The sequence below is a fragment of the Mauremys reevesii genome, linkage group 4 (assembly GCF_016161935.1).
Source record: "Mauremys reevesii isolate NIE-2019 linkage group 4, ASM1616193v1, whole genome shotgun sequence".
Classification (NCBI taxonomy): Eukaryota; Metazoa; Chordata; order Testudines; family Geoemydidae; genus Mauremys; species Mauremys reevesii.
This window is the reverse complement of record NC_052626.1, coordinates 127,260,189-127,272,378: the sequence shown is the minus strand read 5'-3', so window position 1 is coordinate 127,272,378 and position 12,190 is coordinate 127,260,189. Positions and strand designations below refer to the sequence as shown.

General features: G+C 53.7%; 1 long non-coding RNA gene across 4 annotated transcripts in view; it reads left to right on the top strand.

The window, feature by feature from the left end:
- The first annotated feature begins 809 nt into the window (after window positions 1–809).
- Window positions 810–12,190, top strand: part of LOC120405384 — a 37,983-nt gene continuing 26,602 nt past the window's right edge. Inside the window, exons 1-3 of one of the 4 annotated variants that reach the window (XR_005598535.1) lie at window positions 810–966; window positions 8,747–8,984; window positions 10,365–10,488. This is a non-coding gene — a long non-coding RNA (uncharacterized LOC120405384). Of the gene's footprint in view, window positions 967–7,892; window positions 7,997–8,017; window positions 8,127–8,746; window positions 8,985–10,364; window positions 10,489–12,190 lie in introns of those variants that run through there. The other 3 variants (XR_005598532.1, XR_005598533.1, XR_005598534.1) reach the window with 3 other exon arrangements.

Genomic DNA, 12,190 nt, shown 5'->3' with positions numbered 1-12,190 from the left:
CGGCGGCTAATATTTCCCCGCGGCTTGATGCAGTTTGCCAGGCGAAAGCCAGGCGGTAATTCTCTCCCCGGCACCGCACGCAGCAACTCTGCGCTTCCCTCCCGCAGCTGGGCAGGGAGCGAGGCGGGCGGCAGGAGGATTCATGATACGGATGGGGAGGGGTAGCAGCCCCCCCCCCAGCACCTTGGCAAGCTGACTTGCTCCGCTGGGCGGGTGCCCTTCCCGGGGGCGGGCGCCAAGCTCGCTGCCCGGGACTAGGCTCGCTAACCTGTGGCGGGTACCCAGGAGCAAACAGCCCCCGCCATCCCGGCTCGGCTCAGCTCAGCAAGCGGCAGGGGAATCCTAGGAAGCGCAGCCGGAATGGGGGGGGATCAGCCCCGGTAGGTGCCCCCCCGCAAGCTGAGACTTCCCACAACCCCCCCACTGCTCCCCTCTCTTGGGGTGCCAGCTCGCTGCAGCCTGCGGACTGCAAACCCCCCCCTCCCCCAGTGCTGCTGCAACCCCGCGCCCCACGGCTAGGAGCGGCGGCGTCTCTGCAGCCAGCTGCGGGGGGACCCGCGGCCGCTTCTCCCTCCTCCGAGCATCCCCCGCGGGCGGCTCTGGCAGAGCCTCCGTCTCCCCCCTCCGCCCCGGCCGTGCAAGGAGCCCCCCGCCAGCGGTCTGTGCAGCCGGGGCTGCCTCCCCCCGCGGAGCCGCTGCCCGGGGGCGGGGTCCCGGCGCAGGGGAAAGTTTCTCGGCGCGCGGCGGCGGCGGCTCCCGGGAGCCCGAGCTCCCCCCGGGAAGGGCTCGCGCTGCCGCGCCTCCCGCAGCCGCCGGCCTGAGCTGCTGCAGCCTCGCCGGGTCCGGCTGGGAGCGGGGGGGACGCGCCCCCTGAGCCCGGGGGCAAGGCCCGGGCCCGCACGCAGCGCTTCTCTGCTCCAGCCCGGCCAGAGGGGGAGCCCGCGGCTGGGATGCAGCCTGGCGGGGGTGAGCCGCTTGGGGCTGGGGTGCCCGGCGCTGGGGCCTGGGGGGCTGCTCAGGGGGAGGTAGTGGGGTGCCCAGCGCTGGGGGGGCTGGGCTGCTCAGGGGGAGGTAGTGCGGTGCCCAGCGCTGGGGGGGCTGGGCTGCTCAGGGGGAGGTAGTGGGGTGCCCAGCGCTGGGTGCCCAGGGGGAGTTAGCGGGATGCCCAGGGCTGGTGGGAGGGGCTGGGTGCCCAGGGGAGGTAGTGGGGTGCCCAGCGCTGGGGGGACTGGGCTGCCCAGGGGAGGTAGTGGGGTGCCCAGCGCTGGGAGGGCTGGGCTGCCAAGGGGAGGTAGCGGGATGCCCAGCGCTGGGGGGAGGGGCTGGGTGCCCAGGGGGAGGTAGTGGTGTGCCCAGGGGGAGGTAGCGGGATGCCCAGTGCTGGGGGGAGGGACTGGGTGCCCAGGGGAGGTAGTGGGGTGCCCAGCGCTGGGTGGGGGCTGGGCTGCCCAGGGGGAGGTAGCGGGATGCCCAGCGCTGGGGAGGGCTGGGTGCCCAGGGGAGGTAGCAGGATGCCCAGTGCTGGGGAGGTGCTGGGTGCCTAGGGGGAGGTAGCGGGATGCCCAGCGCTAGGGGGAGGGGCTGGGTGCCCAGGGGGAGGTAGCGGGATGCCCAGTGCTGGGTGCCCAGGGGGGAGGTAGCGGGATGCCCAGCGCTGGGGGGAGGGGCTGAGTGCCCAGGGGGGAGGTAGCGGGTTGCCCAGCGCTGGGGGGAGGGGCTGGGTGCCCAGGGGGAGGTAGCGGGATGCCCAGTGCTGGGGGGGAGGGGCTGGGTGCCCAGGGGGAGGTAGCGGGATGCCCAGTGCTGGGGGGAGGGGCTGGGTGCAAAGGGGGAGGGAGTGGGGTGCCCAGCGCTGGGGGGGGGGATGGGATGATCAGGGGGAGGTAGTGGGATGCCCAGCGCTGCGGGGGGGGAAGGGATGCTCAGGGGGAGGTAGGGGGAGGCCCAGCGCGGGGGGGGGGGCTGGGATGCCCAGCGCTGGGGGGATGGAGGATGATGTTGCTGGGATGCCCAGCTCACCCCCTGGGGTGGCTGTGGCGCTTGGCAACAGGCCCCTCTGGCACAGCTGTGGTGGGTGGCTGTCGGGGTGCCCAGCCCTCTCCTGGGCCAGCTGGGGCTTCTGTTGTGGTGCCCAGGCCTCGCGCAGGGGGAGACGCGGCGAGCCTGCAGCGATACCTGTCTAGTCCAGCTCTCTGGCTGTGGGGCGATGGCTGCTCTGTGACCACTTCTGGAGCACTTCTGTGGTTTCTTTTTGTGGCTGAGAGCTCCAGACTGCTTGGGTCTGCTGCATGGTGCAGGGGGAGGCAGAGTATTCTAGGGTCCCGAATGGCAGGGCCTCTTGGCTGAGACCCCACACGCTCACCACATCTACCTGACGTAGGTCTTGATGGGACATAAGGCGCCGGTTCCCAGAAAACAAGGGGTAAGAGAGAGAAAGGTACAAAACTGGAGAAGGGCTTGAACAAAACTCCTGGCCCAGTCCCTAGCTCCCCCCCCCCCGAAACCTGGATATGGATCCAAATTGACTCCTGTCTTTATAATGGGCTGGACCAATCCTCCAGGTCTGAACACCCCCAAAACTGGGACCTGGATCTGGATCCGAATTGACTCCTGTCTTTATAATGGGCTGGACCAATCCTTCAGGTCTGAACACCCCCCACATTGGGACCTGGATCTGGACGGAGAAGGTGACGGGGCATCCATCTCATCCCTGGCACCGATGGAGAGCAGGCACCAGCCTCCCGCCCCTCCGTCTAGTGCAACAGATTCCATTCAAACACAGTGACTGGAGTTAGTTCATTACCACGGGCAGCTCCAGTTTTAACCCCCGCTACACATACACCTTCTCAGCCCTCTCCTTTGATTTGAAGGAAATCGATACATGTTTTCCGCCACAGCAGCGCCTGTGACTAGTTTGTTAACTATGAGGACTCCTGAATGAATAGCACTCAGGCAGGTAATTTACCAGCCGATCTGAGAGGGGATAAAGGGAAACCAATATAAATAGTCAGTAATAAAACTGTTTACTGACACCGGGCCTTCTTTTAATGAGATTTGTATGCAGGGGAGGACGCCTCTGATAAGCTCTCCAGCTTACAATTATTGACTCTTGTCCAGTGGAGCCACAAAGCAGGGAGAGACTATCTTCATAAAGCCCCTGATCACATTCATCGGGAAGGGAGCTGGAACAGAGTTGAAAAGGAGCCGGGGCACAAGTCAGCATTATTAGTGCTGCTAGGATGGGACCTAATGCTACAGCACAGTGCCAAGACCACTCAACTCCCAGGCACCTTGCATGAGTGGGCACGAGATGCAGACACAACCTGCCTTGAAAACACTGAGGGCTCTAGTGATTTTGCAAGAGGCAGTGCTAATGATTTTCCTGCACGCTTCAGGAGTTATGCAGCCTTGGCCCCAGACTGCGATGGTGATCCTTGACCTTCCTATTGCGCCTTCCACCTGAAGTAGGCAGGACTAGCCTTATTTTACTGATGGGGAAACTGAGGCACAGAGAAGTTATTGGTCTGATCCTTAGAGATGATAAGTATCTGCATCTCTTCTTGACTTCAGCTGGACTTTTTTTTTGGGGGGGGGACTCAGCACCTCTGAAAATATGGCTGGAGGTGTCTTGAGTTGCTCCCTGTAATTGAGGCAGCCAAAGTCAGTGGCCGCTTTTGATCTGAGTGAGTTGCCCAACATCACAGAGCAAATCAGTGGCAGAGCTGGGAATAGATCCCAGACTCCTGATTCCCTTTTTGCTCTACGCACTAGACTACACTCCCACCAGAGGTGAGACTAGAACTCAGGTGTCCTGACTCGCAACCATCAGAGGTATCCTGGGCTGTAGGAAGCTGTCCTGTACCCGTTGGGGAATGGATCAGGGGCTCACCAGCCTTTCCCCACTCTCGTGATGCTGCATGCACTTCCGTGCTCTCCCATATCTCCCTCCCTCCCTCAATCAGTTCCCATCTAACCTGGTACCAACAGGGCTTCGGCCTGGTTAATGCTGCCCCTGGTGGGAGGCCATCAGCAGCACTGAACTGATCCCTGCTCAGAGAAATGCTTGCTGCATACATAACCCATCACGCTGATCGCAGTCCGTGCAGCTCTCAGTGGGGAAAAGTAATGCGGCAGCCCCTCCCCAAATAGCAGTGCCGAGATTGCTGGGTAGATGAGCACGGGGAGGACATGGACTAGCAGATGCCTTAGTAAGCTAGCAGGATCTGGACAGCTGTCTCCACTAGAGTGGCCTTGTTATGTGTTGGACTGACCCTTATTGGACTGGGAAGGGGGAGGCGGGGTGTGTGTAACTGCTGCCCTTCATTTAAGACAGTTGGAACTTAATTGTTTCTTACTTTATGGAACCGGATAGCTGAAACAATAGCAGCCTCCACCCAAAACACAGGTGCATTGGCGGGGTTTCGCTGGCTATTGTTCTGTGTGGGTTTGTGTTGTCTGTGCAAGAGAGACGGAAAGGCCAGAGGAGCAGAGACAGAAGCAGGCGATAATACAAGAGAGCAGGGGCCAAAAAGCCCCTGTACAAGTACTCTGAGTGTGGCCCTGAGAAAAGCTTTTGGGCTAGGTGCTGGCTAGAGACAGTCTTGGATTCAGAACTGCAAGCAAAGAAACTGTCTCCTGTTGTTTGATTCCTCCTACGTTCAAGGAAATAGGACTTTGTACATTCTCTGTAAATAATCAGCATTGGATCAAAGAAAGCTGACTCCCTCATCAATTTCTCCTCCTACCGGAAACAACCCTCAGCACCCCATTTGGGCTAACCGCTCGGGTCAGAAAGGGATAACACTTTCATTTGCACTGAGGGCCCAACACTGTGCTCGTTCAAGCTCAGAGTGCGGGCACCAGCAAGCAAAGAATAGGCTTTGCAGTGAGTTGCTGCATCTCCAGGGGCAAGACCCCTTCTTAGCCCCATCACGAACGGTTCTCGTCTGTGCAGTGGCTGCTGGTGCTAGCTGCAGAGACCTGTCTTTGCTGTCTGGAGCACTTGGAACTGGAGCAGCTTGTGTGCGTGGAAGTCGTGGGCGAACCTTGGGAAGCAAACAGTGGGCAGAAGGAGAGGGTTTCTTTTATAAAGTGCTTGCCAGGTTGGAGAGAGGACTAATGAGGCCCTAATTAAAGTCAGTGGGGAGAAATTAAGAGGGGAAGAATTAGGGAAGCAGTGACACAAAGGGAAAAACACCCTCCTCTAAAAACCAGAGGAGAGGAGATCAAAGGAGAGCCGGGGAACGGAAGGAAAGCATGTTTCCTAATTGTGCTTTGAGCTGCTTCTCTCTGAGGTATGCCCACCCCTCCCTTCTCTGCCCAGCATCTGGCATGCAGGCAGGTCCTGCTGAGGCAGGCATGCAGCTGGGCGTCTCTGGCACAGAAGCGTTTCCCTTTATAGACACTGGTTCTCCATGGGAGCGCCCACAGTCGATATTGACGAGGGTTCCCTTGAGCTCATCCTTCCCCAGGGCAAGATCAGGGCTTGAGCCACTCTCAGTCCCTCACCCGGCCTCACTCGTGGAGTCTGCAGACATCCCAGCGAGGTGGCACTTTGCTCCCATCTCAGTCATTGAGAGTTGGACTCCAGGGGGAGCAAAGTTAGGCCAGTGCTGAGCACTTCTGAAAATCCTCCCCTGCGGGTGGAGCAGAGGCAGCCCCTTAATGGCCCCACCTTCATCGCTCCCTCAAAGCTCGTGTTGCCTCCGGGGCTTAGAGTGTGGCTCTGCTCTGAGATGTGACTGTGAAAATGGCACCACAGGGTTCTCTGACTGTCATCTCTGGATGAATTTCTGATCAAGTTTGCTTAGCTTATTAGCAAAGAAAAGGGGAGTTTCCCCCCGTAACTGTCAGCCCTCCAAACTCATGTGTACCAGCATAAATTCAGCTCCCCTTTCTGCTCTGAAACCCGTTGGGATGCAGGACATCTCCGCTTTCCCTGGGGGAAATTCACCCTGGGCAGAGAGCCAGCACAGGCCCACACACCCCTTAAAACCTAGACTGCTTCAGGGCATCAACCAAGCTGTAACTACTAAAGGATGAGGAGCAGATTTCCCTGTGGGGCTGATTATCCCACATCTGCCAACTGTGTGGTTACCTGCACCTTCCTCTGAAGCATCTAGTGCTGGCCACTGGATCCTGGGCTAAATAGGGCATCCAGTCTGGCAATCTGTGTTGTTTTTTTTAAATGCCACCCCCCAATGATGATTATTTATTGCTGTTTTTGTTGCCTCAAAGGCACAGAGGGGCAGGAGGCGTGGTGATCGGATCTCTGAGAGAAGTCACATGGTGTCTTTGATGACAGCACTTTAGCATTCCAGGAGTGTCACACAGCCCCAGGCCCTATAAAATACACCTCCTGGGAAAGAAGCCCCGATCAGGCAGTGACAAACCAATCCCCAGGTAACTAGCTGCAGCCCCACATTCAGGGTACATCTACACTAGCAGGACCAGATAGCAAGTGTGAAAAATCAGGACAGGGGATGGGGGGTAATAGGTGCCTATATAAGAAAAAGCCCCAAATATCAGAACTGTCCTTATAAAATTGGGACATCTGGTCACCCTAGTGTACCCTGCAAAGTGCAGGTGTGACTGTAGCACAGGTAGGTATACCAGAGCTAGCTTTAACCTAGCTAGACCGGGTCACAACGGTAGTGAAGATGTGATGGCGCGCCACGGGTTCTGGGTACATATTCAGTTTGCTAGCGTGCACCGAAGCTCGTGCTGCTAGGTCTTCACCACTATGGTTAGCTCCGCTAGCTAGCCTGGGTTTGCTACAATCTCACCTTCACTCTGCACTGGCAATTGTGGGCACCCCCTTACTTAACCTTTCTCCAGCAAATCCCTGAATGTCTCTTTGGAACTGAACCCAAATCCCCAATCAGCGGGCTAACCCCATGACCATTCTTCCGAGGCCAGCTCTTGGCTCTGCTATTGGCTTGGGCCTGGGCTAGCAAAGCACTTAAGTACATGCTTAATTGCAGCGTGTGAATCATCCTCATGCCTTCAGTGGGATTATTCACATGCTTACAGTTAAGTGGGCACGTAAGTGTTTGGCTGGCTTGGTTCCATAGCGCATGGATGGGAACCTCCTTCCCCCCAGACGTCCGTGGGTTCTGAATCTAGATGCAGCTGTCACCTGTTTTGATTGTGGGCTGAAGCGATGTAGCTCTGAACAACCCCAGAACCTTCGAGGCAGGTGTCTGTTGTCAGCCGGGTCCAAACAGTGCAGCTTGCGAGCGTCTGGGGAAACGTGATTGTGAAACCAGCTAATATTTAATCCAGGGAAAGGCCCAAAGTGTTGGGTGGGGTGGGGTGGGGTGGGGTGGGGTGGGGGTTGAAATCTGAGCTCCAAACTTTGTGGCTCACTGAAAGAAGTCGCTCTACCTCCCAAAAAAGTCTAAGAAGGCATCTGTAAATGTACCCTACATTATTTCGTATCATATCAATTAGGCAGGAGGGGGGAAAAAAAGCCTGACCTGCTAGGCTGACAAGTATTTTGATGCTGGAGTATAATATCCAACAGTTCATCTGGGGAAACTCGTTAACGAAATTAGCCTCCCGCAGGTGAGCTCTGACCCAGGGAAAGGACACGAAGGAATAGCAGCTCTTTTAATTTAATTTTAAATGATTTTGAAACACTCTCAAGTGTTCGGACCCCAAAGGCCCTCCAGAGCTTTCATTTATTTTAGTTTCGACCTGAGTGGCTTGGAAAGGAAACGCCACCTTGGAACAGACTGGTGACTTATCTAGGCTAGTGACTAAGCCTGGCTGTTGGGGAACTGGTCACAATGCAATGAACTAGGCTGAGCCCTCTCATCGGGCGGTAGGAGTTTTTCACGCTTCTGTCACTCAGGAGGAAAGTGGGCCATTATTTCTTTATCGCCAGTACCTGTATGGCTCCCACCATCGTAGTGTGTGAGCACTTCACAACCTGACAGCAGGGCAGTGATATGATGATTTTACAGATGGGGAACTGAGGCCTAGATCCTCAAAGGTATTTAGGATCCCAGCTTAGTTAGGAACCTAAATACCTTTCAGGATCTGGACCAGAGAGATTAAATAATAAGTAGCTCTTAGAAAGCGGCTTTACAAAGGAAGGAAGCATCGTCGTCCCCATTTTACAGGTGGAAAAAATGAGACACAGGGATTTAGCTGAGGTCACCCAGCAGCAAAGCGGAAAATAGAAGCCAGATCACCTGAGTCCCAGTCCGGTGCTCTGTCCACTAGGCCATACTGCCACCCTTGCCCAAACTCACCCAGGAAGTCTGTGGCACAGCAGGGACTTGAACAAGGGTCTCCTGAGTCATAGTCTAGGGCTGTACTTGCCCGGACAAGCCTTTCTCTATCAACTCCTCTTTTCCTAACTGGCACTGGATAATTTGGGTCTGAATCCAGTGCCTGTTAGGTGGAAAGACTCCCACTGACTTCAGTGGGCACTGGATAGTGCCCTTTATGGCCATTAATCAATAGCCTTTGAAGCTCTAATAACATGTAATTAGATGTTTAATTCAGCCTCAAGCTTCCAGGGTGTGTGAGCTGATTGTCTGGCCGAGGAGTCAGACCAGCAGCTGCACTTTTTACATGGTTTTAGTCCTTACTCGCATGCTAGATAATGATTTGATTTCTGTAGCAGCTTCCATAACATCAGGGGGCTTTGCAATGTCATAGCCCACAGCATCATAGAATAAAAGTAGCTGTGGTCCTTTTTGGTCCTTTTAAAACATTATCTACCTGATCTTCACAGCTTTAAGGAGGCCACCAAACTGACTTTCATGTGAAGTGATAATGTGGAGACCACCTGGGGAGAGGAAAAAGAGGGCAGCCTAGAGAAACATTACGCAGAACCATCGAGAAAGACGCCACCTCCATCAATATGACACTCGGAAGCCGGCACAGACCAGCGCAAGGCTGAAATAAAGGGCGGAAATTGGTGGACACCCAATGGTCCTGAGAGTGCAGGAGGAGAGCGAGAGAAAGAAGAGGTAATGATAGCCATTGGGTCAGTGGAGACTCATTAACTCAGTTATGTGATTGGTGACTTTTTATTACTCATGTCAGGTGACATGGGCTAAGAATGAAAAGTCCAATCTCTGAGTAGCACTACCGCATGTCATGACTTTATTACATCCTCGGTAGCGTCCCTGCCCCTTGGCCCTAAGCCAAAGCTCAATGGAGTCATAGTGACTCCAGTGGATTTTGGATCAGGCCCCCTATCGTTATGCATAGGGGTGAGGCCCAGTAATCCCAGTTCTAGCCGCACCTCCACTGGTTGTTCCATGAGATGAGAAATTACCTCATTAAGGCTCCAGTTCAGCAAAGCACCTGGGGGGAGATTTGTCATAGGCAGAGAGGGCAGCTGGGTCCCAACTCCCATTGGAAGTCAATGAGAGATGGGTGCCTCCCTCCCAGATGTGTCTTTAGCACTCTCCTGCATCAGCGCGTACTCCACCCGAAGGATGCCAGTCCCACCGAGGCCAATGGGACGATTCACGTGCTTAACGTTAAGCATGTGCTTAAATATTTTGCTGAATCAGGGCCTAAGGTCTTAAGTCCGAGGTCCACTGACATCAACACAAAGCATTGGAGCAGACCCCTTCTAGGTAAAGAAATTCACGCTAGGAGACTTACTCTGGGGCAATATGAAGGCAAGCCAGCCTTGATGCCATATGTTTCTTCTCCCCCGTGCCACCTGGATGCAATGGAGCACGGGGACTGAATTTCCCAGGCTGCAGTCAGGCCTTTAACATTATTTTAATGTATTTTTTTAGTCTTTATGACATCAGCACTCACCTCAGGTGTGAATTTGTGACCTTTAATCAAAGCTCTCCACTACCTGGCCGTCTCTCAGGCAGAGACTTTGTGCTCATTATAATGTTGATTAACTGTGTGTTCCTAGTGGAGAAGGAAAGGAGACTGAAAAGAGATAAATTGCACAAAGTGCCTGACTATATCTGGATGTGATGTTATGGTACATTCCGAACTAATGCATATTTTAATGTAGTGGCTCCTCCTAACCTTCTTATAAAGGTCACCCCACATGGGGTGAAGTGTTCTCATTTGAAGGAGCCTCAGCCTTCAGTGTAGGAAGACTGATGTGTCTAGTGTGGGCGGGTGAAATACATGAGATCCCATTTCCATTGGGACGAGGGCTCTGGGAAATGATCTCCATTTCAGGCCAGCTGATGCTAGGACAGTTAGCTGTGGAGTACTCCGCTGTCAGCTGACGTGCGCCACTAAGATAGATCAAAAGGGTGCTGGATACTAGCTGGTCTGGGAGGACAAATGGCTTTTTGGACAAAGCCAAACAGTTTTGTGAAACAGTTTCATGTTTGAAATTTTCCGATTTTTTTTTCCGACCAAAGGATTTGAAATGAAAATGTTTGATTCTAATTAAGAATCAGTCTGGGGGCGTGACGCTCCTTTCTCTCCAATGGAGAACTGAAGGGGAGGAGACAGCAGAGAACGGAGGGGAACACCTACACCAACTGTTTTCCCATTTCAATTCTGTGCGTGATGTGAATGTAAATAAAAATAATAAAAAATGGTTCAAATCCTTTTGTTGAAAAATCTGGAAAAATTTCCAAACGAAACGAACATTTTTCATTTCACTCAAGATTTTTCATGGAAAAAATACCCAGGGTTTTGGGGTTTTTTTTCTTTTTGACCAGTCCTAATTGATTGGCTGGCAGTGCCTACAGTGATCGCCAGTGGAACTGTCAACCATCATAGAATCATAGAATCTCAGGGTTGGAAGGGACCTCAGGAGGTCATCTAGTCCCACCCCCTGCTCAAAGCAGGACCAATCTCCAACTAAATCATCCCAGCCAGGGCTTTGTCAAGCCTGATCTTAAAAACCTCTAAGCCACAGAGCGCCTTCATTAGGGCCCCGATCCTGCCATCAGCTCTATGTTAGCAGACCCCTGTGCTGGGCTGAACCCCCAATAGGCAGGGGTCTGCCCTCTCGGAGAGCATTGCAGGCTAGAGGGCTAATGCCACCAAAGAGCGATTCTCACTGGCTTAGTGTATCTGGGGGCTTCTGGCTGAGGGTGAATAGTAACATGCTTTGTGGGCTCCCACCACGCTCCCTCTGGTGAGGCAGCATTTTCTAGCAGCTGGATGATTTTTTTGGTGTGGCAGCATTTTACACCCATCTCTTGGGACAAAATGTGGCTTATCTTCTAAAAAAGGAACATTCTCTGGTTTCCTTTCAATAGCATCTCCCCCACCGCACCACCTCCTATTTTTCCTCCAAAGATTTATCTCAGCCCATTTCCTTTTAATGGCAGGAATCATTTAGGTCTCCGTTATTACAGCCTTTCAGGCTTAATGCTTTAATAAAGTCCTGATCTTATCTGCAGAAGAGGGTTGCAAATATGGTTGCATTTAGCGAGCTGTTTATTGTAATGAGTGCGGGACAAGAGAGGAATAATACAATTTCCCATGTTAATTCCATAACGGCTTCGTTCAGGATCAAGGACCAACTCTGAAATTTACTCTCTTGTTATTCAATTTCACTAAGAACCTCTTGGAGTATGTCTTTAGAAAAATAAAAGATGGGGAGGTGGGAATATTTTTAAATTATTATTATTTATTATACATCTTATACGATAGCACCTTGAAGCCCCGAATAGGGTCCCATTGTGCTGACACTACACACACCCATAGCGAGAGGCAGTCCCAGCCCCAAATAACTGCCGCTCAAAGACAGATAAAGGGTGGGAAGCTGAGGCATAGAGAGGTCAGGTGACTTGCCAAAGTCATGCATCAGGCCAATGGCTGAGCTGGGAACAGAAACCAGGGCCCGTGACTCCTCATCCATTAAAAGCAGATCAGATAACAGATTTTAACCAGAGTCTGATCTATAAACAGGCTCAGGAACCCCAGGCACGACTGGGAGAGGTGCTGAGGTGCCACAGCTCCCCTTGACGGCAGCTGGAGTTGTGGGGGCTCAGCACCTGTGACAATCGGAGCCCGCACGGACTAAATTCTCCTCTGCTTACATTGCTGAAACTCCACTGAAGTCAGTGGGACTGCACCAGTGTAAACGAGAGAATTTAGCTCTCTCTCTTCCTTCTCTCTAGGTCAGTGGTCCCCAGTCCTTTTCTGGTTGAGTGCCAGGTACAATGGATTAGGCACTTCGGCTGGGACCTCTCAATCCATGCCTGGCAAAGTTGCCACCATCTTTGGA